Below are 24,749 nucleotides of genomic sequence, written 5' to 3'. Positions count from 1 at the left end.
TAGTTTTTTAATGAACATAGGTGTGCATTTCTGTTAGCTATCAAAGTAAAAGTAGAATTGTTGAGCCATATGCTATGTATTTTTCAGTTGTAGAAAATATTACTGAAAGTTTTCCAAAATGGCGGTGTCACTTTGTGCTAATCATCAATGCATGAGAATTCCAGTTTCTCTACTATTGTCAGGCTTCCTAATTTTAGCTATTCATAGTTGTGAAGTGGTATACTGTTGTATTTCTCTAATGACTAATATGGTTGTATAATTTTTCATATGTTTAATGGTCATTTGTATGTGCCTCATCATCTTTTTAATGATTTTTCAAGTTTTCTATGGGCTTAATCTTTTTCTTATTTATTTGTAGGTGTTCTTTGGTTATTTGGAATCATTTCCTTTGTTGATTATATTTTCTCCCACTCTGTGCATTCCTACCATCATAATTTGGTCTTTTGATGAAGAAATGACTATGTGTGTGTGTATGTGTGTGTGTGTGTGTGTGTGTATGTGTGTCTGTGTGCATCCTGTATAGGAAATCCTTGTCTATTCCAAGGTTATGAATATCTTCTTCTATATTATATTCTAGAAGCTTTACTCTTCTCTCTTTTATATTTATATCTACAGTCCATCTAGAATTGATTTTTGAACGTGAAGTGAGATAGGTGTTAAGATAATTTTTTTCCATATGGAAACCAGTTGATTCAAAACCATATGTTGAGATGACATCCTTTCCTACACTGCTCTTCACCATCACCTTGTCATAAATCAAATGTCTATATATGCAGTTTTGAATTCTTGATTCTATTCCATTCATCTATTAGTCCATCTTTTTTTGCCATTACTTCATTCTTGTAATTACTGTAGTTTTATGATTTCCTAAATTGTAGTTCTCTAAATTTGTTCTACCTCATTTTGCATGAGCTGTTTTTGTCCTTTTGAATTTTCATATGTATGTTAGAATCAGCTTGCCGGTTTTCACAAATAAAACTTGCTGAGATATTTTTTTGGATTTCATTACGTTTAGATCAATTTGGAAAGAATGGACATCTACAAAATTGACTTTCAATCCATGAACATGAATTATTCCTTCACTTATTTGATCTTCTTTATTTTCTCTTAATAACATTTTTTTTCATTTTTCTACAAAGTCACACATATTTTGTTAGATTTATTCCTGGGTATTTGTTGTTTTTTGATGATTGTCATAGATTGGGTCTTTCAGAAGCAGATGAGAAGAAGTTTAGTGTACAGGCTATTTATAAGGGATCAATCCCTGTGGAAGGGAGGAAAAGGAAGCAAAACTGGACAGAGAAAGAAGTCAAACTGCATTGCAAGCCTGGAAAAGCCTTGGTTAACCCCACAAGGTGTGGGGAGCAAATACAGCCCATCACAGATATCTCTGGAGGGGCAGAAATTGTCAGACCTTTATACCCTGGCAGCAATCAGTCATTGGGTGTGGACTACCCCAGAAAGGTGTACTCTTGTGTGAGGTAGCTCTTTGCAGCTGAGGTACCCTTGAAGGAGCCCACAGAACTTCAAGAATCTGGAATAATAAACCCTTCTTTGGAGCAGGATCTGGGTGGTACCTCTCTATGTCCATCTCAGTCTACTTCCTGTGGTATGTCCATCACAGACTACTTCTTGTGTTGCTCAAATCCACTTCTTCAAGTACATTCTGGCAGCAGCTCCACCAGAATCTGATGACCTGTCTTCCTGGAGAAACTTAGAAGAGGAAGGCTCATAGGAAGACCTATAGCCCCCATCACTGCAGATTGTGTGGGGCTGCAACTGATACTCATTTTCTCCCTCTTCCATTATCCATCTTAGATTTCCCTCAAACTTAGTACTACCCCAGCTCATCTTAATGAATTGTCCTTAGGAGGCCGAGTTCCTAGTCTCCATGCTCTTGTCAGGCTAAAGTCTTTATACTTGTCACAACTAGGCAGAGAATCCCAGAGATGACCAAAAGTACCCAACGTCGCCATTACTGTAAAATAGGAATGCTACCTCTTTCTTACGCTCAGGGCCAATTATTCCTGTTAAGATGGTGATTCTTCTTGTCTGCTAGTCCCTGGTGGTGCTATAGCTTGGAGTTGAAAGGAACTATTGTTTTGTTCTGTGGTGAAAGTGTGCTCTCTTTAGAGATCAGGACCTCTAACCCTACAGAGCTCTGAGCTTTGGGGATGGGAATTCCAAAGTCCTTCAGTGGGTCATGGGGAGTGATGATAAGCAGGCCATCACATGCCCTGGTTCCCATGCTCATGTATTCTTCCTATTAGGTGCACATTACCACCAACAGTCCTTTAGTTCAATATATACACTGCTTCACAGAGGAGGGAATTCTGTCCTCATGGTGGATTGCCTCTAAACTGGCACATTGACTGTGACTTTCAGCAACAACAGGAGCTTTTTTGGTGGTGTAATATGTAATCCTAACTTTCTGTTGTCAGGGTCCACTCTTGTACCGCCTTTGATGTCAAAACGGGTCATCTGTTCTGATGCAATATTATGTAGGTCCCATGTGGTGGAGCAAATACTGTATAAGCGTTTACATCGTGGTGCTAGCTGAGGCTTGAAGTGCAGGAAAAACAAACCCATACCTAGAATATGTACCTATTTCTCTGAAATCAAGTCATTGGCCTTTGTAGGAAGTAAGAAGCCCATTTAGTAAACTTGGCCCCATATGGTGGAACTTGGCAGAACTCCTTGAGGAATAATGCCCTACTGGGGCTTAACCTTGGCCTCTGCTGCTCTGAGGTTGGGCATTCAGTGGCAGCAGTAGCTAAATCAGCCCCAGTCAGTGGGAGCTCACACAGTTGGGCCTCCATATCTTTCATCTCAGCCACTCCATTCATGTGCCTATTGTGGCTTTGTGGTGACATCACTGACACTGGCTAATGTCACCAGACTAGATCATTTTTTGTAGTTGGCTGTTTCGTGCCTCTCCTGCAGTGGAGGCTCTTTGATATGCTTTAACATGTGACACAAAGGTCTTCACACTTCGTGCTCGCTCCCATATGTGCATCCACATGTCTCTACCCCAGACCTCCTTGTCTCTATCTTCCAATCTTTCTGCTTTTAGGCTCCAGCTGGACAGGCTATTCTGCATCCATGAGTTTATATACATTCTAACCTGGGACTATTTCTTCACACAAAGAAGATGGCTAGTTGCTCTGCCCAAATATCCAACCATTGAGAGGATTTTTCCTTGCACTGTCGTTTAAGGATGCTTCTGAATAAGCCTGTAGTGAAACTGTTGTTCATTTTTGCCTTGCATTACATACTGAGCTGATTCATCTATATAGCTTGCTTGTGTCTTTTCTTTCTCTTTCTGATGGTAATAAGAAATCCTCTATGTGGTCATAGGTCTGAGCTAAAGGAGGTGCACAGGAACAATATTGGTGAGTGACACTGGGATCTGGGCTATCTCTTTCTGTAACTTCCTTATGCAATCTGGTTCTGCTAGTGCTGGATCCAGGATATACCATTTCCAACTTATGATGGACTATTTCTGAGTCTGCTTGTCCTTATGACTTATCAGGTCTTACAGAGCCCAGCTCATGATATGCATTTCCAGATCCATGGTCACTTAGTATTCCATGGTCAGGCATTTAGTCTCTACCAGAGATCAATAAAATTCTAGGATTCCCCCCACCCCACAGTGGTGTATAATTCTACTGAAGATGGTATGGAGTTGCTCCAGAAAATCAGAGGACTACATTCTGGGGCTTGCTATAAACTCCATGTCTCACATGGCATCTTTCCCCAACATTGGTATTTCTAATACAATAGCATTTACTGAATCATATGGTTCAAGGGGCAGAACTGCTTGCACCCCAGCCTAGACCTGCTGCAGAACCTTTGGTGCTCTGGGTCCCTCTCAAAGCTTGAAACATTACATCTCACCTTGTATAGTCAAAGTAGTGTCACCAGGTGTGAAATATGCTCCTTCGGCAACCAGGAAAGGTTATCAGGCATTGTGCTTTCTTCTTTGTGATGAGAGACACAAGATGCAATAATTTGTCTTTTACTTTGGAGGGGACTTCCTGACATGCCTCTAATCTCTGAATTCAAAAATTTTACTGCTCTGGAAGGCCCAGATCCTTATCCCAAGTGTCCTGGTCTCATTCACTCCTCCCCCTGCCCATAATAAGAGCACTGATCTTGGCATAACAGACCTAACATGTTTGGGTATTTAGTTTTCTCTGGAATTTGGCTGTTCTAACTCCTAAATCCTGGTCATGGTCCTGATCTTTCTTTGCCCTTTGCCTGCAGAAGATGAGACATTCTTTTTGAGCTACCAAGGAGGTCTGGTGTTTTTCACACTTATCTTTCAGTTGCCTGTTCATCCCTTGGATGTTTTCATTATTATTATTTTTTAGGGTGTCAAAGACGTGCAGCAATAGCCATCTAATCCCATTGCCCTTATAGGTGCTATTTTATTTGTTACTTCTCAAAACCCTGATGTTTGCATTAGGTAGTCCATTCTTCTCCACTGGCACACTACCCCAGTGATCACCCGTTAACAGTTTTAACAGCTGGACCAGCACCTATGTCAATGGCAGCCTTTGCTACTTCCAGTCATGGAGTCCTCAATACCTTTTGAGCAGCAAGTGATTCAGTACTAACACCTCATCTTATTGCCTACTTTCTAGGACTTTCCTGGTACCAATTGTTGCAGGTTGGTGTGAGTGGATGCTGAGATGGAGTTTGGCATATAGGTTTTTTCCCTTTTTTTTTTGAAGTATAGTTGATTTACAATGTTGTGTTAATTTCTGCTGTATTGCAGAATGACTCAGTTATACAAATACGTTCTTTTTCATATTCGTTTCCGTTATGGTTTATCACAGGATATTGAATATTGTTCCCTATGCTATACAGTAGGACCTTGTTTATCCATCCTATATATAATAGCTTGTGTCTGCTATTTGGGATTAGCAGATGCGTATAGGTTATTTATTAGTGGTGAGCATCTGTGGAAGAGAGGGAGAGGGAGCACGATTGGGTAGAGGGAGAAGTCAAACTTTAACATAGCTCTACAAAGCCTTAGCCAAACCCAAAGGGACCTGTGAGTAAATGCGTCTCATCAGAGTTGCCTCTGGGTGATGATCAATTATTGGATATGGATTGCCTCAGGAAGGACATGCTCTTGAGCAAGATGGCTCCTTGTCAACAAGGAAAATTCTCAAGAGGCTGGGATAGGAAGCTCTCATCTTCTGACAGTACTGCTGGTGGCTGGTTTAATAAGATTTTCATTAAGAGGGGTCTTAATGGCTTGCATCCCGTTTACCACACTGTTTTTAATAAATAGTACCATTAAAATTTTTTTCATTTTTGAATTGTTGATTGTATATTGAAATACAATTGATTTTTAAACATATTCTTTGTACCTAGCAACCCTGCTAAATTTACTTGTTTATGCTAATAACGAGTTTTTATGTGGATTCTTCTTGTTTTTTTCTATTATCTATTTCAAGTGCTAAGAAGTATTTGTAAAAATTGACTGTACACTGAGCCACTTATTAATTGTCAGTACATTTCAAACGATTGAAATCATACAAAGTGTGTTCTCTGGTCACAGTTAAATTAATCTAGACATCATTAAAAACATCCCTAAGTGTCTGGAAGTTAAGGAATACACTTACTGATAACATATGGATCAATTAAGAAGTCAAGATGAAAATTAGAAGATATTTTGAAGTGTATGCTAATAAAAATAAGATGCATTAAAACATGTGGGACAAAGCTAAAGAGGCAATTTATAGCCCCAATTGCATACATTAGAAAGAAGGGTGTTGTGTGCCGGTCTCAGCCTATCAGTAATAAATGTTGTGGTTGGACCTGCTCTTGCAGTTCTTGTTATAATTGCAAGATGCCCGCCAGTGATAACCATCAGGAAACTTTGTAAAAAAATAAAGGTTTATTACTTAAAAGACCTGGAAATTACACTGCACATCTGGGTCCACACAGCAAGGTCATGCATAGAGAGAGAGACCACAGGGGCCTGGGGTTCTACTTTCATTGTGATTGAGGATGGGGGCCAAAGGGTTTCGTGGACTCATTCTTTATTGGTGAATTTAAAACATAAGAGCCGAAATTTTAAGAGCTGGAAGAGAAAAAACCAAGTAGAAATCAACCAAGATCTCTAAAACAAAGGCACCTCCATGTGGGGAGACATCCTGGCTCTATCTTGTGTGTGCCTGGCAATGTGTTTATTTGAGATAGCAGTCTTTGAAGTGAATGCCTTTTTGAAGTGGATGCATCTGCAATCTAAGTTTAAGTCAGGCACTTGCATTACAAAAAACAAACAAACAAAAACAAAAAAACGCAATTATCAGGGCTTACACTACAAAAGGCCAACATTAATGATCTAAACATCCATCTCAACAAATTAGAAATAGAAAATTTAAATAGAAGGAAATAAATATTAGTAAATACAACAGTATGTCTGCTATTGTTTTAGTGGTTGCTATAGAGATTACATATATCCTTGACAAAGTAAATCTACTCTAAAGTAGTGTTTTTATCACCGTGTCAGGACCATGCATCTCTAGCCATTCTTTTGTGTTTTGAGGACACATATTTTAAATCCCAAGAAATTCATGTCATTGTTTTATAAGTGAATAATCATTTAGATTTATCCATGTATTTATTTTTTCTATTGTTATTCATTTGTTTCTCAATTTCCATGCTTTTATCTGGGATATTTTTCCTTCTGCCTAAAGATTTCTTTTTAGTAGATTTTTACCTTTACTTTATTTTCCTTTTTGAAAATTGTTTTCCTCAGGTGTAGAATTTTAGCTCAGCAGTTACTTTTCAGCCCTTCAAACATGGCATTCTGTTGTCTTATGGTTTTCATTGTTCCTATTGAAAGTCAGCCCTATTCTTTGAAGGTACTGAATCTTTCTTCTCTAGCAACTTAAAAATTTTTCTTTTCATCTTTGTCTTTCAGCAGTATTACTATGACTTTTATTTAGTGTGCTTGGGCTTCATAGAGCTTCTTGGATTTGTGGATTAATGTCATTGTTGTTTTTGTAATATCCTCAGGCAATATCATGTAAGATACTCATTTTTTCTCACTATCTCCTCTCCTTCTAGGTCTTCAATAACTTGTCTGCTAGGTCTTTTATACAACTTTTTTTCCATCATTTTCCCCTTCTGTTCTTTAGTCTGGCTGCTTTCAATTGACCTAACTTCCCATTCTAAAACTCTTGTCTCCTATTTAATCTGTCTATAAATTTCTTAATTTTACTTTTTTTTTTTTTTCCATCTAGAATTTTTTTTTTTTTTTTTTGTGGCCTCTCCCTTTGCGGAGCACAGTCTCCGGACGCGCAGGCTCAGCGGCCATGTCTCACGGGCCCAGCCGCTCCGCGGCATGTGGGATCTTCCCAGACCGGGGCACGAACCCGCGGCCCCTGCATCGGCAGGTGGGCTCTCAACCACTGCGCCACCAGGGAAGCCCCTCAATCTAGAATTTTTAATGAATTTCAGTTTCTGGTCAGTTTGTCCATCTTCCCATCTATTTTCTGAAAACATTAATCACAGTTATTTTAACATCCTTGTATAAGAACTCTGAAGTCTGCATCATCTGAAGTCTGTTTCTTTTTTTTTTTTTAATTTTTCTCAATTTCTGAGCATTTAACTCTCTGTTGGCATGCCTAAGAATTAAAAAAAATTAAATACCAGATATTGGTATAAAAAATTACAGAGATAATTTGTGAAGTTCTGCTTGATGTTATCTTTGTCCAGAGAGGATTTAATATTAATTTACTCTGCCCTTAGAGCAGGAACAGATCACCTTTACCAGGTCTTGAACTGAGCTGGATCAATGCTGGATTTTTATGTGAGCTCTGCCCCTTAATCCTAAAGCCTGGTCATTTCAAAGTCTTTTCTGGAGGTCTGGGGTGTTTATCCGTGCCATCTGCTTTGAGGGCCTCTGAACTCCAGTTTTTGTCTCCCCAGTCTGATTAGGTTGTTCAAAACTCAACTCAGATTCTGTGCGTTTTGGCCACTGTTTTCTGCTTTTTTTCTCAACCTCTTAATCCTGCCCTTTTTATAGACTAACAAATATCTTGAAGGGAAAAGCACCACAGGGTACTTCCACTTCTCCCCAATATCTTGAATACTTAAATTATTCTATCTTTAAACACATCCATTTCTTATTCTCTGCAACTTTTATTCTTGTTTCAGACTAACCCTGTGAAAATACTGCTCTTCAACAAGCCACTCCACCAACGTCAGGAGCAGGAAATTCCAGAGGTTTTTTCAGTGAGAGGAATGTACTAGGTTTATTGTTGTATTCCCAATACCTTCCTCAATACCTGATACATGAAGGTGCTTAGAAGTTTTTTCAGTGAATGAATATGTGCAGGAGAAGCATAAATCAGGCCCATATTCAGGGGATATTTTTCATCTAATGAGATAGCTAAGACTTAGTCAAAAATTCTTTAATGCTTAGATTAATTCCAACGTATTTAATATATAGAATCTTTCTTTATAACTTGAATTCTCTTTTATCCTTTTCCCCCCCCTCTGTAAAACATTTGGAACCCATTCTACAATTTATCCCTTAGTGTTATATTGTCTTAATAGTATGTTTGATGTTATAAGCTGGGCGATGTATTTTTCATCTTAGCAAAAGGTAAGCTCTAGAAGACAGGCCCTGTTGTATTTCTGCTACATTCTTCAAGGTATCCCAAGCAATGCTAAACACCTTGGTGGCATTGATAATTCCTTCTTTAAAGTAATTAAAATTAAAATAACTGTATTCTAAGCTTGAAGGATTCAAATAACATGTATTGCAATGCATATTTTTTAAATTAAAAAAATTTTTGGATGTGTATATTTTTGATGTGCAGTAGATTTTGATGTGTAGTGGTTTTCAGTAGGCTGCATTCAGAGCACTATGTTTATGAGCAAGTGTACCAATACTCTATCAGTGTCATTCATATTTACCACCATGGCCTCATGAGAGGAGGACAGAATCATTGTGATTAAAAAGTAAGGAGATCTGTTTATTGCGTGCTTGATATGACAGATACCGTGATTATTATTTTAATAGATTGCCTCATTTAATCTCCATAATAACCCAATTCAAAGACACTATTGTTATCCCATTTTTTAGAGGAAACTGAGGCAGAAAAAGGTTAAGTTGCTTTCCCAAGGTTATAGAGCTAGCAAGTGGAAGAACTCGGAGAGTGATTGTGATAGCATGTGGCCTTAACAAAATATGTTACATCGTTTTACTCTCCACTTTGAATTCTCCAGTTCCTGGTCCTGATAATAAAAGAGAAGCAGGGAGAGATGTATGATTCAATTTACTGTCTCATTGCCCTCATCACAGCAACACTGAGAGGAAGGGAATGAATTCTTATTTGAAAGTTTTCTTTCACCCTAGGTGTATATAATTAACTGTAGGAAAAGATGTTTTAAAATAAGCATGAGAATTTGGTTCAACAATGTGTTTCTTTCATATTCTGTGTTCTCTTGTTTCTTCAGTTTTCACTGGAAAATTTTACCATACTCAAGAAATATATACACAATGTTGAAAGTACCAAAGAAGAACCCTAAAAGTATTAAATGGCATAAAGTCTGTAAGGACAGACTAAAACATTAGGCTTCTTTAGTTGGGAAGAATAAATGCTAAGTGGATGTCCTCAAAGTCTAGAAAATCACGGAGGTTATTTTTTGGACAAAAAAAGAACAGAATATATGAAAGAATAATGTTTGTAATATCTGAACTGTTTATAGGGAGGAAAATCATGGGTTTCATAGGGAAGAATTAAGAACCAGTTAGCCAGATGGAGGTGACAGAGAAGTTCATTTTCACAGAAATTCAAAATTGGAAAAATGAAGATTGTGATGTGTTTTGTTTTTATTGGATTAATTATGAGAAGAGAGGAGAGAGAGAGAGTGAGCGGCATCTCTGTTTCAGAATTACAGAGATTAATATCCTGAGGATAACTGGGAACTTAACAGATAAAGTTACTGGACACATAATTTGGGTGTTGCAACTGGAAAAAGGTTTTTTTGTGTGCTCCAAGCAGGGTAATGCATGTCTTCATGATATTGCTGGTTATAAAGTCTAGGCGTTTCAGGAGCATGGGTTGTAAGAGAAGAGTCAGCGTTGGTCTGCTTAAGTTGGTATAACACTGGCCTTTCATTAAATCAAGTGATCGTCAGTAGCAGATTAGGGCAGTGAAGAGGAACAGAAAACCACACTGAGGAGTTGTTAAGTCTTTTAAGTTTCCTTTATTCTGTATCTGAATATTAGTGTAAATTTTGCAAATGATTATATGTCAAAAGGAAGCTTTGGAATTTCACTTTAATGAAATTTACCGACAGACACACATTTTTTTTTTGTAAAGCAATTATTATTATTTTAACATCTTTATTGGAGTATAATTGCTTTACAATGGTGTGTTAGTTTCTGCTTTATAACAAAGTGAATCAGTTATACATATACATATGTTCCCATATCTCTTCCCTCTTGCGTCTCCCTCCCTCCCACCCTCCCTGTCCCACCCCTCTAGGTGGTCACAGAGCACCGAGCTGATCTCCCTGTGCTATGCGGCTGCTATCTATTTTACATTTGGTAGTGTATATATGTCCATGCCACTCTCATTTTTTATTCGACATAGCTTTTGTAATTTTTTCCCAGAGCGCTGCATGAGACAAGTTCAAGCGTTACAGAATAATGGAGAGGGAGGAAGGGAGCAAGCAATTAAAAAAACTCAGTCATCATAATTACTTGGAACAAAGGCAGTTTTAAGTTATTTCATTTTACTAGTCATTTACTTCCATTGGTAGAATTGACATTCTTGTTTTTTAGTCATCGCTTTAAATCTTTTAAGTGTAACAGGATTTGCCAGGCGATATGTATTTTTCATGGTCAAATTTGGAATTAATATAAAGTGAATTAAATTTGTTAACTTTCTGCTGTGTTTAGTATTGACTTTAGCTATTCTACTTTATTTGGAATACTTTATTAATAAAACAATTTTTCCTATATGCTTAATAATTCTGATGATTTGGTGATCTGCTTATTTTCATTTATAAACTATATATTTAAGATATTTAACAGCACAGACTGAAACATTTGAAATTTCTATTCTTCATGTTCACACTAGATTTTAATGTAAGGGCTCAGAAATGTGAGTAATCATTTGTCAGGGACACATAACTCTTGGAATGCCTACCAATAGGAAGAGAAAAAAATTCCTTACAGTCTAAAATTCTCTGAAGATTATGTGTGCTTTTCACCATTACAAACTTACTCCACTCCCTCTCTCTCTTCCTCTGTTAGCATCGTGATTTTATTTCTGGGTTTAAAAAGGAATATGCAGGAAGATATTACTTAGAGATCAAGAGAGGTGTTAATGAGATAAAAATTACACTGTTTCGCCCTTTTACCTTTTTCCTCTTTTCTCTCCTTGGCATAGAGCACACATACTAGCTTGTTTCTCTCTTTAGCAAGAGACCCATTCCAGGCCTCTCTTCCGGCCTTTCATCCTGTAGTTTGGTTCTCTCATGTCACAGCACTTCTCTTAAACCCTCTACCTAGTATTTTGGTTTTCTTCCAGAGTTCATAGTCTCTACCTTGTTCTCATCCCTTCAGTTCATCATAAAGGGCATTTCTGAGTTATCAGTGGGAGCTTAGCTTATGTATGGGGTGTGTATTACCATAATTATTCATCATAAAATTTGGGATGTCAGGGATATGCATTTGTACTAATTGCTGCAGGCTGAAGAAAGTGGCCAGGAAGTGCAGATACTTAGTACTGCTTTTCTATACTTGGATATACAGCTTCTTTTCTTCTCTTTCTTCTGCCTTCTTTGGTTAACAATCAACCTTCAATGACTTCATCCTTTACTCATATAATCACTTAGTTAATTTAGCCCAATGGACAGTGTTGGCGTATTAGTGATGACTGGAGCGGTATGACATAAAATCCCAGATTCTTTAAGTTTGAGGTAACTTAGAAGTACCGTAGTTAAGTCTCTCAAACTAAGGTAGGGTTTTATAACTTGACAGATGGCCATCTCATTCTCTCTGAAAACTTTCACATTATTCAATTTTCTGAGAGCACTTGTATTTTGAACTATATTCCATAAATTGAAGTGAGATATGTCTCCATATTACTTTATCCATTACACAACTTCTGTTATGACATTCTCCAGAATAATTTTAACTGTCATGGGGAATCATTTTAAGTTTTGAATTCAGCTCATGTGAATTTAGGTTAGTCTCATTCTCCTAATTTTTTTTTTCATTTAATACAGTTATGGTAAGGTTCAACAGTGAGTATCAAAATAAGAGTAACTTAATAAGTTAGGAAGTGATTTCCCTCCCGTGTAAAAGTTGGTTAAGTCATGTTATGGGTTGCTTTGCTTCACAAAGATTTAGGACTCAAGGCTTCTAGCTTATTGTTTTTCTGTGATAGCCTCCATTCCCAAGTTTTCCTCATGGTCCAAAATGGCTTTTCCCCCTTTAGCCATCATGTTCATGTTCTAGCTAGCAGGTAAGAGAGAAGGATGGAGAAGAAATGAGAGAAGACCATGCACCAGCTGCGTTTTAAGGAAAGATTTTAGCAAGTGCCTCAAGAAACTGCATTATATATTATTGACCTGAAGAATCAGGTCATGTACAGGAATATTTATTTCAGGCAGTCAAATGCGCAGTTAAAATGTGTTCTATTACTGTGGGAAAAGACCAGAATAATTTTTGGAAAACAATTAGCATTCTCAAACATTTAGGGTTTCTAGACTCATAAGTATTCTGGTTGCCCTTTTATAGGTGAATTTAGGTTTTAATTGCCTATAGTCCAACTAATGAACACAGTAATCTAGGCTGAATACAGTGGAAATTTACATGCCTTGATTTTCAACACAGCCTAAGATAGTAGCTCTTTTGGAATCAACATCTTCACCATGAGTTACAGTTAAGGGTAAGTAAAAAGCTGTTCTCTGCCACTCTGGCTTCCCAATTTTGTGATATGCAGGACGTCCAGGATGCTTTCAGGTCACTTAACAAATTTTCAAATATTCTCTGAAAGCACTGGAGTTGATTCTCCTAAGATTCCGTGAGAAACTAATGAAGGAATATGCTTTTTATTTTCTTCCTAATTGGTTTCTTTAAGGTGGATATTTGACCACTGTCATAATTATAATTACCTGCTATGTTATAGTTACTGTGTTAAGCACTTTATACACGTTATAACTTTTACTACTTTCAACAATCCTGTAAGGAAGGTATTTTTGTGTCTTTGTTAGAGATGTGCATACTTATGTCGAGATTTAAGAAACCTACCCCAAATCTCAAAAGAGGTAGCTGAGTTCGGATTCAAATTCAACTCAAAATCTGTGTTTTTAATCACTATGCTGTATTGATTTTAATCTTCTGTCCTCTTCTCCTAAAATAAACATTGGTTAAAAAAAGAGAAATAGAGTTTTCCATTAAAGATAAATATATATTTTTACTTGAAACATTACCCTACTGCCTACATACACACACCACACACACATACATGTACAAACACATTATGTGTCATGGCAGTATAAAATATTATCTTTATGGGTGTATGAATTATTGTTAAAGCTGGCTTTTGGATATGTTTATAAGGCAAGATTTATAAGTTTCAGAGATGAAAACTTTTAGAACTTCAGTTATTACCCATGGATTTTTGGGCTTTGTGAAAATATACAGTACAGAAAATTTCTGCAAGTCCAGCAGAAATCAACTTTATGGGGATAGACTGGGTGGAAAAATTAGTGGAGAATATAAAGCCACTGCAGACTCCTTGGATTACTAGTGGATTCGAAAATGAACAGGTATTGGCATGAACAGTAGCTTGACTGCTTATTATACTTTACTCTCTTCTCTGGTCACATTACATGATGTAACCGGATGAATCAGAAATTGGATCTGTACGGGGAGATGTGGGTGACCACAATTCCCTGCTAGTCACTGCTTCTACGGATGAGATATTCCAGCATTCCCTGGAATCATTCTGGAAATCAACCAGAACTTAAGATTTGTTAGGGAAGTTTGCTAAAATGCTTACAAATAGAGCATAGAGTGCTGATCCAAGGCCTGTTCCAGACTTCTACTCCTGACCTCCAAGTAACCTTGTGGATTGAAGCCCTTTGTCTTACACTGTCCTCACTTCAAAAATGTACCGTTATCTCCAAGATGTTAGTGTTTTTTCTCAGGGGCATCACTATCTTGGAATCTACTGTCTGTAAGCCTCTAAGGCCTGGTCTTCATCCACGTTGTCTGTTTTATGTAGGCCTGCATTTATGAAACAGAACTGATCCAGTTGGTGGGATTTACTCATGAATGAGAGATGGGACTCATATGTCCACTCTCTATTCTTTCAGTGCATGGTGGTTTAAAACATTTTGGTTTTATTAGATATAGCAGTTTTTGACTTAGCCACAAAGTAATTTTCTCTTAGTGTAGATTTTGGGCCACTAGCATCAGAATCACCCAAGGTGCAGATTAAAAAGGTAGGATCTTAGGGACCACTCAAAACTTCTGGAATCAGAATGTCTGGAAGTAATGCTCAAGAATCTGCATTTTAAATAATTTCCCAGGTGATTCAATGCTCACTAAAGTTTGTTAACTGCTACCAAGTGTTTGACAGAAGGTGTTTGACATAAGATGCTTCTAATTGAATTTTTTCCTTCTTATTTTTATGAATTCTTTCCCTTTCTCCTTATCTCTGTCTTCTCTCTTTCCAAACATAACAGAAATTTTTGGAATAATCTGTGACCCATAGCGAATTTCAAGTTCTATTCTACAGGTCTCTTTTGACGTTCAATACATATTGGATCTGGAACTGATCATGTACGTTGGGGATCCTTAAATGATTTGAGACTCAGGGCACTGCCAGTTTTCTCCTGGCCCAAAGGAGCTTCCCTTTCAGTCTTTGACATCACCATTTCCTTCCTCTCAGATATTAAAAAATAAATACCATGTCTTTGGTTTACATGGTGGCTTTAATACTTGCCCAGTTACAGGGTACATGGCAGGCATAACGTTCTAAAAATATGTATTACCACAAAATATAACAAGCTTAAGATAATTAAATGGACAATACTTTATATTAAATACTATCTGCTTTGGTGAAGAACCCAATTCTTAGATTACAACAGAAAGCTTTATTGTGGTTTGAGGTTCAAAGGTGAGGAAGAGGGGAAAATGCAGTGGTTGTCAATAAATTTCTGTTAAGGTGCATCAGTGTTACTTAGGAAAGAAGAAAGATTCAGGAAGGTATTCATACCTTTTCACAGTGCTCTGTCACGGCATGGACACACTGATTTCTATGCCTAGGTCTAACAAAAATAGTTGTGGTACATTGACTGCATCTGACATAATACAGTCGTTGTTTCCATGTGATGGTTGCCATAAATATTGGCCTTCACAATCAGTATATCACATTTCCCAGGCTGTGATCATTGGCTTCGAGTGAGTATATGATCAAAGTTGGTACAATCAGAGTGAATCTAGAGCTTTCTGGGACCTATTGGAAAAGTGGCTCCCTTTTTCTGTTTTTTCTATGAAGATGTGAGATGGTGATTGCTATGGCTATCTTGTCTCCACAAGGTGAGTTGGATAATGCAGCCACCCTAGAGAAGGCAAGGCAAAAGATGGAGAGAAAGAAACCAGTTTGGGGTGACATTATTTAAACCCCTGAATCAAAAATTACTTGAAGGTAAGTGTTTGCCTGACATTTCCAGTTATATGAGCCAATACATTCCCTTTTATTGTTTAAGCCAGGTTGTTTTTTAGTGTGTATGTTTTCTTCACTGGCTGCTGAAGGAGTCCTAACTTACTTATCATCTAACAATGCTCATCACACTTCATTGTTATTGCTTATGTAAGATCTGACTTCCTTGCTAGACTATAACCTCCATTACCTTCCATTACATTCTATGATCTATTTTGAGCTAATTTTTGAGAAGGATATAAGGCCTGTGTCTAGATTCATACTTTGCATGTGGATGTCCAGTTGTTCCTGCGCCATTTGTTGAAGAACCTGTCTTTGCTTCACTGTATTGCCTTTGCTCCTTTGTCAAAGATCAGTTGACTGTATTAATGCGGGTCTAATTCTGGGCTGTCTACTCTGTTCCATTGATCTATTTGTCTATTCTTTCACCAATACCATACTGTCTTGATTATAGTAGCTTTATAATATGTCTTGAAGTCAGAAAGTGTTATTACTCAACTTTATTCTCCTTCTTCAATATTGTACTGGATATTTTGGGTCTTTTGCCTCTCCATATAAATGTTAGATCAATTTGTTGATATCCACAAAATAACTTACTGGGAATTTGATTGGGATTGCATTGAATCTATAGATCAAGTTTGGAAGAATTGACATCTTGACAATATTGAGTCTTCTTATTCATGAATGTGGAATATTTCTCCATTTATTTAGTTCTTCTTTGAATTACATTCATCAGACTTCTGTAGTTTTCTACATATATATCATGTACATATTTTGTTAGATTTATGCATAAGTATTTCATTTTGGGGGGTGCTAATGTAAATGGGATATTTTTATTTCAAATTCCACTTGTTTATTGCTAATATGTAGGAAAGTGATAGACTTCAGTATATTAATCTTGTATCCTGCAATCTTGCTATAATCGCTTATTACTTCCAGGGGTTTTAGTTGATCCTTTTGGGTTTTCTAGACAGATGATCATGTTACCTGCTAACAAATACAGTTTTATTTTTTCCTTCCCAAGGTGTACACGTTTTACTTCTTTTTCTGGTCTTATTGCATTAGTTATAACTTCCAGTTCAGTGTTAAAAAGGATTGGTGAAAGTTTCCTTCTATTCCTAGTTTACTGAGAGTTTTTTTTTTATCACAAATGAATGTTAGATTTTGTCAAATGCTTTTTTAAATTTTTTAATCTAATGGTATGTTCATGTAATTTTTCTTTGTTAGCCTACTGACGTGATTAATTAAATTAATTTATTTTCAAATGTTGAACCAACCTTGCATACCTGAAACAACTCCCAGTTAATGTGGTGTATAGTTCTTTTTATCCATTGTTGGATTTGATTTGCTAATGTTTTGTTGAGGTTTTTTGCAGTTATATTCATGAGAGTTACTGATGTATAGTTTTATTTTCTTGTAATGTCTTTGGCTAGTTTTGGTACTAGCGTAATGCTGGAATTGTAGAATTAGTTCAAAAGTATTCCTTTTGCTTCCATTCTCTGAAAGAGATTGTAGATAATTGATGTAATTTCTCTTTTAAATATTTGGAAGAATTCACCAGTGAACCCATCTTGTTCTGGTGCTTTCTGTTTTGGAAAGTTATTAATTACTGATTCAATTTATTTCACAGATATTGGCCTATTCATATTGTTTATTTCTTTTTGTGTGAATTTGGGCAGCTTGTGTCTTTTAAGGAATTTGTCCATTTCATCTAGGTTATCAAATTTGTGGGCATAGTGTTCTTCACTGTACTCCTTTTTATCCTTTTAATGTGCATGGAATCTGTAGTGATGTCCCCTCTTTGATTTCTGATATTAGTAGTTTTCCTCCTCTCTCTCTCTCTCTCATTTTTTTTTTTTTTTTTTGTCTAAGTTAGCCTGGTTAGTGGCTTATCAACTTTGTTGATTAAAAAAAACAAACAAACAGGACTTCCCTGGTGGCGCAGTGGTTGAGAGTCCGCCTGCCGATGCAGGGGACACGGGTTCATGCCCCGGTCCTGGAGGATCCCACATGCTGCGGAGCGGCTGGTCCCGTGAGCCATGGCCACTGATCCTGCGCGTCCGGAGCCTGTGCTCTGCAACGGGAGAGACCACAACAGTGAGAGGCCCGCATACCGCAAACAAACAAACAAACAAAAAAACACCAGCATTTGGTATTGTAGATTTTCTCTATTGATTTCCTTTTTTCAATTTATTGATTCTGCTCTAATTCTTTCCTTTCTTCTGCTTATTTTAATTTAATCAGCTCTTCTTTTTCCAGTTTCTTTAAGGAAAAACTTAAAATATTGATTTTATATCTTTCTTCATTTCTAATATAGGAATTCAATGCTATAACTTCCCACTGAACACTTTTTTTTGCTGCAAACCACAAATTTTGAAAAGTCGTACTTTCATTTTCTTTTAGTTAAAAATATTTTAAATTTCTCTTATGATTTCTTCCTTGACCCATATGTTACTTAAAAGTGCACTGTTTAATCTGCATGTATTTTGGGCTTTTCTGCTCATCTTTCTGTTGTTGATTTCTAATTTAATACCATTATTATCTATGAGTACATAGTGTATGATTTCTATTTTGTTAATTTGTTAATGTGTGGCTTATGGCCCAGAATGTAGTCTATCTTGGTGAATGTTCCATGTGAACTTGAGAAGAATGTATTTTCTGCGGTTGTTCAATGAAGTAATCTATAGATGTTAATTATATCCATTTGATTGATGGTTTGTTGTGTTCAACTATGTCCTTACGCATTTTCTGCCTTCTGGATCTGTCCATTTCTGATAGAGATGTGTTGAAATCTCCATTTATTATAGTGGATTCATCTATTTCTCCTTGTAGTTCTATTAGTTTTTGCCTCATTTAGTTTCCTGCTCTGTTTTTTGGACTCAACCATATTAAAGATTGTTATGTCTTCTTGGAGAATTGACCCTTTTATCATTATGTAATGTCCTTCTTTATCCCTGATAACTTACCTTGCTTTGTAGTCTGCTCTGACACTTACTTTTTAGAGCCTGTCTAAAAATGGAAAATTATTGCCTCTAGGCGTTATTGTGAGATTTACTGGGCTGATGAAAATAGAGCACTTAAACAGTGACTAATGTGTTATAAACATGCAATAAATGCTCACCATTATTATCAATAAATTGCTTATTACAGTGCGGGTACTCAAGAATTGCTGTTACCTTATATTTTAACTCACAGAAACATTTTCATAAAATCCTTTAATTCATTAATTTCTTAGGTGAGTTATGATAGTGACTTAGTCAAAGATCATAGTGAAGGAGGGGTCAGATTCTATACAGACTTTGAAGTTATAACTGATTTATTATGAGGTATGGGAGGAGCCAAGGATGCCTCCAAACTTTTATAATTTGAGTACCAGAGTGAATGATACTGCGTTTTCCGAGTTGAAGAACACAAAGTAGATGGGATTTTTTTCAGAGGAAACCAGAAGTTCTCTTTTGATCATTTAAATTTCAGAAATCCATTAACTAGTAAACTGGGTACAATAAGGGTGAGTGTGTAATTGATCATTTCAACCATGACACTTTGAGAGTGAAAGGGACTACTAACTGCTGGGAATCTAAGACAATGGGCATAAACTTGAACTGTCCCAGGGGTGAGTGGTCACCTTGGATATAGAAATCTAGAATTTAATGGGAAGAGTAAGCCTAGAGATATGTGTGGAAGTCAACAGGGTACAGCAAGTGTTTAGCAATAGGACCAATGAGATCATGTAGGTAGTGAGTATATATAAAGATGGCAAGAGGTGAGAAGATCAAGAACTGAACTCTGGCTGGTTGAGAATAAATTTATAACAAAGAAATAAGGACTATTGTGAAAGAGATCTGAGACACAGAATACCATGTTACATAAGATTAGCAAATGGTGAAATTAAATCTAGAGTAAAGACCTGTCCTTTTACTTAGGTTACTTACATTACTGTAGGTGAGAAACAAGAACAGCACTTTTGGTAAAAACGTACATACTTGGTAAAAAAATCAAATACCACTATATGATACAAATCAACACAAATCAGAATCCTCCTTCTGTACTACTTCATATGATATAGGCTTGCTCTGAAAGGGCAATTATTTTGAACTTTTTCTCTGCCCTTTATATTTCTAAATATTAGGTGTAATGTGAATATAATAGCACCTACCTCATAGGAATGTTTAGGAGATTAAATACAGCAATACATGTAAACTGTAAGGACTAAATTTGTTAGCTGTTATTGTTACTTTTTTGTTTTCAATTTACGTTTATGGAAGAAAAGGCTAAGTAAAGTGGTTACTCTGCTTAGTTTCTGTTGATACTAGAGAAAAATACTCTTGACACATATTTGCCGTAAAGACAAAAACTTTCAACATCATAAGGATTTGATCGCTTGGCAAATGGACTGGATAACACTTACTTCTCAGTGGGATCTTAATAATAGTTAAATAATAATAGCAGTTGAAGAAAATGTTATGAGGCTGCCTTCAAGCAGCCTCATAACTGCTAAACTGTTAAAAAGTTAACCCTTATTTGTTAGGTTTAACAAAATGTGCAGCTGGAAAACTCCACTGTTCTTACTAAAGGAAATCAATGGAATATGTTATATATTAAACCACTCGCAAAGGCTGCATATTTGAGAGCTCTAAAAATCAGTTTTGGCATGTACCATGTTTGATTTAGCATGGAAGAATGTTTTCTGGTTCTGGCATTACTTGCTCATTATTCTTCTGCATCTCTCTATATAAGTCTATTGAACTGCAAAGAGGAGGTTAAAAAAAAGTAATGTACCATAAACAAGAAGAAAAGACAACCCTCAGAATGGGAGAAAATATTTGCAAATGAAGCAACTGACCAAGGATTAATCTCCAAAATTGACAAGCAGCTCATGCAGCTCAATGTCAAAAAAACAAACAACCCAATCCAAAAATGGGCAGAAGACCTAAATAGAGATTTCTCCAAAGAAGATATACAGATCGCCAAGAAGCACATGAAAGGATGCTCAACATCACTAATCATTAGACAAATGCAAATCAAAACTACAGTGAGGTATCACCTCACACCAGTCAGAATGGCCATCATCAAAAAATCTACGAAGAATAAATGCTGGAGAGGGTGTGGAGAAAAGGGAACCCTCTTGCACTGTTGGTGGGAATGTAAATTGATACAGCCACTATGGAGAGCAGTGTGGAGGTTCCTTAAAAAACTAAAAATAGAACTACCATATGACCCAGTAATCCCACTACTAGGCATATACCCTGAGAAAACCATAATTCAAAAAGAGTCATGTACCACAATGTTCATTGCAGCTCTATTTACAATAGCCAGGACATGGAAGCAGCCTAAGTGTCCATCAACAGATGAATGGATAAAGAAGATGTGGCACATATATACAATGGAATATTACTCAGCCATAAAAAGAAACGAAACTGAGTTATTTGTAGCGAGGTGGATGGACCTAGAGACTGTCATACAGAGTGAAGTAAGTCAGAAAGAGAAAAACAAATACTGTATGCTAGCACATATATATGGAATCTAAAAAAAAAAAAAAAAGAAAAAAAAATGGTCAGAAGAACCTAGGGGCAAGATGGGAATAAAGATGCAGACCTACTAGTGAATGGACTTGAGGATATGAGGAGGGGGAAGGGTAAGCTGGGACAAAGTGAGAGTGGCACGGACATATATACACTACCACACGTAAAATAGATAGCTAGTGGGAAGCAGCCGCATAGCACAGGGAGATCAGCTCGGTGCTTTGTGACCACCTAGAGGGGTGGGATAGGGAGGGTGGGAGGGAGGGAGATGCAAGAGGGAAGAGATACAGGGACATATGTGTATGTATAACTGATTCACTTTGTTATAAAGCAGAAACTAACACACCATTGTAAAGCAATTACACTTCAATAAAGATGTTAAAAAAATTTTTAATAAAAAAATTAAAAAGTAATGTAATCAGCCAAGCAAAACGATACAGACTTCCCAATTCACTTAGATTTGCTTTCACAGTTGTAGGATCAGATTTTACCAAGTTTGAAGAAATTGGCCAGTTCAAAATACATTAACTTTGTGTCAGTAAATTTGCCTTTTTTTAGTATTCCTTTTAGAGAAAGCTACCAATGATAGTAATTCTGTTTTAATTCTGATATTCACATGTACCATAGATATTGGTAAATGATATCAAGTTTAGCTCAGTGGAATTAGATTTATTTATTAGATGTGTTCTTGTTCCAAACTTAGCCTGGTCAAAGGGTAAAAGGCAAAGAAGAAGTAGGAAAATAGAAAAGTTTTCTTTTGAATGGCAATGCCAGACATTCAGTCTCCTGTGGTTGTTCTCTGGAAGAGATACCTTTCCGTTTTTATATGTTTACATCTGGGTGGGCAATAGCACTCATTGTACCAATCACAGACTTCAATGCCCAGAACCAAAATAGTTTGTATAGTTGATAGGTTATTATACTGGACTTTGGGAGATTAGGTTCATTAATTTTGAACCACTCAGTACAGTAGGTGAATATCATACTCCAGATTATCAGTTTAGCCTCTTGGCTGTCTCAACTGTGGAACCCAATCCTAAATATAAACTAAGCAAAAATGGCCACTAAAAAGTCAAAATTATATTTGCAAAATCCCAGTACTAAATCTCACATTTTTATTCTAGAGGCTCTCATTCAGGATTATATCAATGAACTTACTTTAGACATGAGAAATGAGGTTGTATGATGTAGTAGAAAAACTTTTAGAGGTCGAAATGATAAGGTTTGTTAGTGAGGGGAGAAAAAAATTCATGTAAGTTAACAGAAGAACTATGCAAGTCTAGACGTTTTGGGCTATGAAGTCAAAGAGAGCATATCTGTATATCTAAAACTTTGATGCATCCCCTTTTAGAACAGAATGTTAATTTATGCTTAGATGAGAACTGGTAATTATTAGGACATTGCTGTGAGTTTTTAGGGGCAAAAGAATAGCTAGAGTTTTTAGGGCCAGAAGAATGCTGTTCTAGGCACCTTCCCTTCCTCCATACAAGAACTACATGTTAGACAAGCTGGATACATTTCCAGGCCATGCCATGTCCTTTCATGCTTTCATGGGTTTGTTTATTCTAAATTCCTTTTGTGGAAGCTGGACTCTCTATTTGCTGAACCCCTGCACATCTCTTAGAGATCAGCACAAACAATTTTCTCTGACACCGGATTCTCACTCCCCTCTGACGGAAAGTATATCTAACATTAAACTTCAAAACAAAACAAAAAAATTACACACACACTCATTTATATATGTATATATATTATGTTGAACTAATGAAATTGTATTTTTGTAGGTCTTTATAAAATCAAATATTGGCAATTTCATAAGGTTCTTTTCCCTTTGGCCATGCTGATTTTGGAAGATAAGTGCCAATGCTTCATGAATAAATAAACAAATAAATCTACTGTTGCTAAATTTAATGTGTTTCACTATTGCCTATATTATATGGGAATTTTACAATCAAAACAGGAAAATGGGGCTTCCCTGGTGGCGCAGTGGTTGAGAGTCTGCCTGCCGATGCAGGGGACACGGGTTCGTGCCCCAGTCCGGGAAGATCCCACATGCCGCAGAGCGGCTGGGCCCGTGAGCCATGGCCATTGAGCCTGCGCGTCCGGAGCCTGTGCTCCGCAATGGGAGAGGCCACAACAGTGAGAGGCCCGCGTACCGCAAAAAAAAAAAAAAACAGGAAAATGATTGTCATTGGTAGACACTTTCTCGAATGACATGCACCTTAGCTTGAAATCCCACTACTTGGAAGGCAAAGGTTGTTTGTAATACTTAAAAAGATCTAGAAAGTCATATCCTTAAATAGATAATAGGGAATAGAGGAGAAAATACCTACATACGCATGTGTATGCATTAATCTTGGTGTAAATCAATAACTTCCATTAGACTCTGTATCCCAAAGTATTATGATTATTTATGCATCTGTTTCTCCTATTACGTTATGAATTTTTAAGGGAAAATGCTATATCCTATTAATTTTTGTAGGATATTTCAGTTAAAACAATGAGCTTCCAATGTTAGAAAACAGTGTTGAGACAGTAATTGTATTGATTATGCATTTATATTGGTACAACCTATTTGGGCAATATTTGCCAAGAGGTGTAAAGGTTTCCTTTAAATCTCACCAACCCATAATCTCACTTCTTCTTATATGCTAGTCTAATAAAGTCATCTGAAATGTGGAGAAAATACAAGTGATTAAATATCTTTATGGCACTGTTACTTAAAACTGTAAAATACTCGAAACAATATAAAGATTTAATAGTAGAGCAATGTTTAAGTTAATTATAATTTATCTCAGTAATTATCATATAATGACAAAAGTGATGATTATGAATGTTGTGGAATAATAGCAGAAGAATGATAACAAAGAAAAATATAAGTTATAAAATTTTATGATGTTTTAAAGTAACACATTTGTATATTAAAAAAAGACCTGAAGGTTATACAAAAATATGGTCATTGTTGCTTTCTGTGCATTTGAAGGCAACTATTTTTTATAAAATATTATGTTTATTTTGTAAAAAAAATTATTGAAATTATTTCTATAATTAAAATAAATATAATTTAAAAACCCTAAAATTTGGGATCTAAACTCTGTAAATGTAAAACTAATGCAGGAAAATGTTGCTTATTGCATTGCTATTGTCAGTTTCACTCTCCTTTTTCCCCCGATGATCTATATAAGTGGGCATTCTCTGTATCCTTTCTAGACATTTTCTTCTTAGCACTTACCATCACCAGCAAATTATTATTATTTTTAAAAACTTATTTTTTGAACAGTTTTGGGTTCACAGCAAAATTCTGAGGAAGGTAAAAATTTCCCATATAGCTCCTGCCCTCATATAGGTATAACCTTCCCCGTTATCAACATCCCCCACTAGATTGGTACATTCGTTGTAATTGATGAGCCCACATCATAACAATTAACACATCATAATCACCTGAAGTCCGTAGCTTCCTTTAGGGTTAACTCTTGGTGTTGTACATTCTATGAGTTTGGACAAA

General features: G+C 36.4%; 1 long non-coding RNA gene across 3 annotated transcripts in view; it reads left to right on the top strand.

Annotated features, from left to right (window-relative positions):
* LOC111175257 (uncharacterized) overlaps positions 1-24,749 on the top strand; it is a 323,793-nt gene that overhangs the window by 201,493 nt on the left and 97,551 nt on the right. For 2 of the 3 annotated variants that reach the window (XR_016388717.1, XR_016388719.1), the window contains exon 5: positions 8,182-24,749. This exon is cut by the window's right edge and continues 84,151 nt beyond it. The exons of the other annotated variant lie outside the window; for it this stretch is intronic. This is a non-coding gene — a long non-coding RNA (uncharacterized LOC111175257). The remainder of the gene's footprint in view (positions 1-8,181) is intronic. 3 annotated transcript variants of the gene reach the window in all.

This window comes from Delphinapterus leucas, chromosome 18, assembly GCF_059928025.1.
Source record: "Delphinapterus leucas isolate spDelLeu-1000000601 "Yukka" chromosome 18, BTC_Dleu_Yukka2, whole genome shotgun sequence".
In the NCBI taxonomy this organism is placed as follows: Eukaryota; Metazoa; Chordata; class Mammalia; order Artiodactyla; family Monodontidae; genus Delphinapterus; species Delphinapterus leucas.
Note: the sequence above shows the minus strand (reverse complement) of the source record. Positions and strands in the feature narration are given on the sequence as shown.